Below are 6,000 nucleotides of genomic sequence, written 5' to 3' on the forward strand. Positions count from 1 at the left end.
TGCTTCTAAAATTGCATTCTGGATGTGGAATAATGACTGTCGGCTCGTCCCTGTCCCCTACCCCCTCCATCAGAGCCGCTAACGTAAACCTTGGCATGACCCCGTGGGGAATCTTTGTGACCTTCGGTGTCTCGTCCGAGTGGGTATTTAGAATCACGGTAGCATGGTGGTTAGCATAAATGCTTCACAGCTCCAGGGTCCCAGGTTCGATTCCCGGCTGGGTCACTGTCTGTGTGGAGTCTGCACGTCCTCCCCGTGTGTGCGTGGGTTTCCTCCGGGTGCTCCGGTTTCCTCCCACAGTCCAAAGATGTGCGGGTTAGGTGGATTGGCCATGATAAATTGCCGTAGTGTCCTAAAAAAAAGTAAGGTTAAGGGGGGGGGTTGTTGGGTTACTGGTATAGGGTGGATACGTGGGTTTGAGTAGGGTGATCATTGCTCGGCACAAAATCGAGGGCCGAAGGGCCTGTACTGTTCTATTCTATTCTAAGGAGCCCATCATGCTAGCTGTTTGAAAGAGCTCTCAATCCCCAGTTCTTTACCCCTTAGCCTTGCACATTTTCCCCTTTCCATTATTCGTCCGGTTCCATTTTGAAAGTTACTTTTGAACCTGCATTCCAGGGGGCGGCAGGGTGGCGCAGTGGTTAGCACTGCTGCCTCACGGCGCCGAGGACCCAGGTGTGACCCCGGCCCCGGGTCACTGTCCGTGTGGAGTTTGCACATTCTCCCCGTGTCTGCGTGGGTCTCACCCCCACAACCCAAAGATGTGCAGGTTAGGTGGACTGGCCACGCTAAGTTGCCCCTTAATAGGGAAAAAAAATGATTGGGCTCTTTAAATTTATTTTTAAAATACCTACCAGGTCAATGTGGCCTGTTACAAGGGCCAGACCCACTGCAGAATTGAGGACTTATTTTTAAAGAAAGAACCTGTGTTCAACTCCTTTTTCAAGAAGCACCTCCTCGATCACAAGGCTGGCAGCCAATTTGAGGACCGTGAGAACCAACAAAAACAATGAGGTGAATGAGGAGTTAATTTGTCGATTGGCGGAGGGATATTGACCAGGACAACAGGGGATCTCTCCTGTTCCAAAAAAATGGGCCATAAAGATAAAAGCTTAGCTTAAGTTGCACACCATCGTGAAGAACAAAGGAAGGTCTTGATCTAAATCCTTCAGAATCAATGAGGACCATTGGACAGCATTGTTAAGACAATGTCAAAGAGGTAGGCTTTAAGAAGTGGAGGAAAGCGAGGTGGGAAGGTGGAGAACTTGAGTGAGGGAATTCTACAGCTGATGGCCCAGCTGGCTCCCATTGATGGAGCGCTTAAAATCGATGGCGTTCAAGCAGCCAGAATTAGAGGAACTCAGAGACTTCAGACAGTTGTGGGTCTGGAGGAGATGACAGAGATAGAGAGGGATGAGATGGAGGAATATTAAAATGGGGTGGAGAACTTTAATATCGAGATGCTGCTTGGTTGGGATCCAATGTAGCTCAGGGAGAACAGGAGGAACAGGACTTATTGCGAGTTAAGAAATGGACAGCAGAGTTTTGGTTGAGCTTATCGGCTGACAAGAACATGTATTGCTCATAATAATAATAGCTTATTGTCACGAGCAGGCTTCAATGAAGTTACTGTGGAAAGCCCCTAGTCGCCACATTCCGGCCCCTGTTCGGGGAGGCCGGTACGGGAATTGAACCCGCGCTGCTGGCCTTGTTCTGCATTACAAGCCAGCTGTTTAGCCCACTGTGCTAAACCAGCCCCTCCCCAGCTGATGCTCAGTCCCAACTTTTGGATTGGGGGATTGGCACCCTGATGTTTTCTGGGATCTCTGTCCTTGCCAACCCTGCTTCATTTTCCCCCTTCCAAAACCCTTTACAGCTGGATTGTCCCAGCCTGTTTCGTAGTGTCACACATGGTCCCTAAACTCCAGCCAGTCAGGCCCGTGACACGACGATAACTGCATTATTTGCACATTCAACATTCAGCCAACATTTGGCTCGCTGCCGCCTTTCAGTTTTCATAACCTTGCCCGGAGTCTTGAGCTAACAACAAAAGGAAAGAAAGAAATTGCATCTATGTAGCACCTTTCACAACCTTAGCCTGTCCCAAAGCATCTTCCCAGCTCATGAAGTACTTGTCAGACAAATTCACTGCTGTGAGGTTGTTTGTGCACAGCAAGCTCCCACAGTTTGGACATTATACTTGACAGTATCCTTTTCCCCATTCCGCAGGATGAGATATGCTGATTAATGCGTTACTAATGTGGTTATCCAGATGGCCCCAATGGCACAGCACTGTCAAGGTTCAAGAGGGTTGGTCCATGATAAACCTCAGTGTGCTGGAGGGGGATTGACATCAGAATCACATGTGGGACACGTTCTTATACAAAGACGCTGGTGATAACACCCCATGGTTGCAGATTTTTGAATTTAGAGTTCGCCCTTCTGACCAAAGTGTCCGCTTCACCATCTACTTGTTCATCATTTGACAAAGTGTTGATAAATTGACACTATTTAATGAAGTATTGCCAATGATGACAGCTTGAGTTGGTGCACTGAGGCTGGGTAATAAATAATCTCTATTTTGTTTGTCTTTCCGATGAGACCATTTTTATTGCTATGGGGAAGTTGATTTTTGAAATTCATTTATGGGGTGTGGGTGTCACTGGCTCGGCCAGCATTTATTGCCCATCCCTAATTGCCCTCGAGAAGGTGGTGGTCAGCCGCCTTCTTGAGCCGCTGCAGTCCTTGTGGCGTAGGTACACCCACAGTGCTGTTAGAGAGGGAGTCCCAAGATGTTGCCCCAGCGACAGTGAAGGAACGGCCGATATATTCCCAAGTCAGGGTGGTGAGTGACTTGGAGGGAAACCTCCAGGTGGTGGGGTTCCCAGGTATCTGCTGCCCTTGTCCTTCTAGATGGCAGTGGTCGTGGGTTTGGAAGGTGCTGCCTAAGGAGCCTTGGTGAGTTGCTGCAGTGCATCTTGTAGATGGTACACACGGCTGCCACTGTGCGTCAGTGGTGGAGGGTTTGAATGTTTGTGGAAGGGGAGCAATCAAGCGGGGCTGCTTTGTCCTGGATGGTGTTGAGTTTCTTGAGTGTTGTTGGAGCTGCGCTCATCCAGGCAAGTGGAGAGTATTCCATCACACTCCTGACTTGTGCCTTGTAGATGGTGGACAGGCTTTGGGGGGTCAGGAGGTGAGTTACTCGCCCAGGATTCCTGGCCACTGACCTGCCCTGGTAGCCACAGTGTTTATTTGGCTAATCCAGTTCAGTTTCTGATCAATGGTAACCCCCAGGATGTTGATAGTGAGGGATTCAGCGATGGTAATGCCATTGAATGCCAAGGGGTGATGGTTTTATGCTCTCTTGTTGGAGCTGGTCATTGCCTGGCACTTGTGTGGCGCGAATGTAACTTGTCACTTGTCAGCCCCAAGCCTGGATATTGTCCAGGTCTTGCTGCATTTGGCTATGGGCTGCTTCATTATCTGATTGTGTAGTCATCAGCAAACTGCCACGTCTGACCTTATAATGGAGGGAGGGTCATTAATGAAGCAGCTGAAGATGGTTGGGCCGAGGACACGACCCTGAGGAACTCCTGCCGTGATGTCCTGGAGCTGAGAGGATTGACCTCCAACCACCACAACCATCTTCCTTTGTGCCGGGAATGACTCCAACCAGCGGAGAGTTTCCCCCTGATTCCCATTGACTCCAGTTTAGCTCGGCCTCCTGGATGCCAAACTCAGTCAAATGCTGCCTTGATGTCGAGGGCAGTCACTCTCACCTCACCCCTGGAGTTAAGATCTTATGTCCATGTTTGAACCAAAGCTGTAATGAAGTCAGGAGTCGAATGACCCTGGCGGAACTCAAACTGAGTGTCTGTGATCAGGTTGTTGCTGGGCGGGGGACGGTTTAGCTCAGCTGGTTCGTGATGCAGAGTGTGGCCAATAGCGTAGGTTCAACCCCCCGTGCCGGCTGAGGTTATTCATGAAGGCCCCGCCTTCTCAACCTTGCCCCTTGCCTGAGGTGTGGTGACCCTCAGGTTAAATCACCACCAGCCAGCTCTCTCCCTCAAAGGGGAAGCAGCCGATGGTCATCTGGGACTATGGCGAATTGACCTTTTTTTACATTTATTGCTGAGTAAGTGCCGCTTGATAGCACTATTGATTTTGATTTGTTTTATTGTCACGTGTACTGAAGTACAGTGAAAAGTATTGTTCTGCGTAGTCCAGACAGATCATTCCATACATGAAAGAAAACACAGCATATACTTCAATAAACAAACAGATAGACTCAGGCATCGGGTGTAGCATATTGAGTGTAGTACTACTCAGTAGAGAAGATGTGTGAAGAGATCAGTTCAGCCCATGAGAGAGTCATTCAGGAGTCTGGTAACATCATAATAACAATCGCTTATTGTCACGAGTAGGCTTCAATGAAGTTACTGTGAAAAGCCCCTAGTCGCCACATTCCGGCGCCTGTTTGGGGAGGCTGGTACAGGAATTGAATCCACACTGCTGGCATTGTTCTGCATTCCAAGCCAGCTGTTTAGCCCACTGTGCCAAACCAGCAACAGCAGGGAAAAAGCTGTTTTTGAAGCTGTAATGCGTATTAGAATATAGAGCATAGAACAGTACAGCACAGTACAGGCCCTTCGGCCCACAATATTGTGCCGACCATTTATCCCAATCTAAGATCAACCTAACCTACACCCCTTCAATTTACTGCTGTCCATGTGCCTGTCTAAGAGTCACTTAAATATCCCTAATGACTCTGACTCCATCACCTCCGCTGGCAGTGCATTCCACACACCCACCACTCTCTGTGTAAAGAACCCACCTCTGACATCTCCCCTGTACCTTCCTCCAATCACCTTAAAATTATGTCCCCCTCATGACAGCCATTTCCGCCCTGGGGAAAAGTCTCTGGCTATCCACTCTATCCATGCCTCTCATCACCTTGTACATGTCTATCAAGCCACCTCTCTGCCTTCTTCGCTCCAGTGAGAAAAGCCATAAGACCATAAGACATAGGAGCGGAAGTAAGGCCATTCGGCCCATCGAGTCCACTCCACCATTCAATCATGGTTGATTTCAACTCCATTTACCCGCTCTCTCCCCATAGCCCTTAATTCCTCGAGAAATCAAGAATTTATCAATTTCTGTCTTAAAGACACTCAACGTCCCGGCCTCCACCGCCCTCTGTGGCAATGAATTCCACAGACCTACCACTCTCTGGCTGAAGAAATTTCTCCTCATCTCTGTTCTAAAGTGACTCCCTTTTATTCTAAGGCTGTGCCCCCGCGTCCTAGTCTCCCCTGCTAATGGAAACAACTTCCCTACGTCCATCCTATCCAAGCCATTCATTATCTTGTAAGTTTCTATTAGATCTCCCCTCAACCTCCTAAACTCCAATGAATATAATCCCACGATCCTCAGACGTTCATCGTATGTTAGGCCTACCATTCCTGGGATCATCGGTGTGAATCTCCGCTGGACCCGCTCCAGTGCCAGTATGTCCTTCCTGAGGTGTGGGGCCCAAAATTGCTCACAGTATTCTAAATAGGGCCTAACTAGTGCTTTATAAAGCCTCAGAAGTACATCCCTGCTTTTATATTCCAAGCCTCTTGAGATAAATGACAACATTACATTTGCTTTCTTAATTACGGACTCAACCTGCAAGTTTACCTTTAGAGAATCCTGGACTAGGACTCCCAAGTCCCTTTGCCCTTTAGCATTATGAATTTTGTCACCGTTTAGAAAATAGTCCATGCCTCTATTCTTTTTTCCAAAGTGCAAGACCTCGCACTTGCCCACGTTGAATTTCATCAGCCACTTCTTGGACCATTCTCCTAAACTGTCTAAATCTTTCTGCAGCCTCCCCACCTCCTCAATACTACCTGCCCCTCCACCTATCTTTGTATCATCGGCAAACTTGGCCAGAATGCCCCCAGTCCCGTCATCTAGATCGTTAATATATAAAGAGAACAGCTGTGGCCCCAACAC

This window comes from Scyliorhinus canicula, chromosome 21, assembly GCF_902713615.1.
Source record: "Scyliorhinus canicula chromosome 21, sScyCan1.1, whole genome shotgun sequence".
NCBI lineage: Eukaryota > Metazoa > Chordata > Chondrichthyes > Carcharhiniformes > Scyliorhinidae > Scyliorhinus > Scyliorhinus canicula.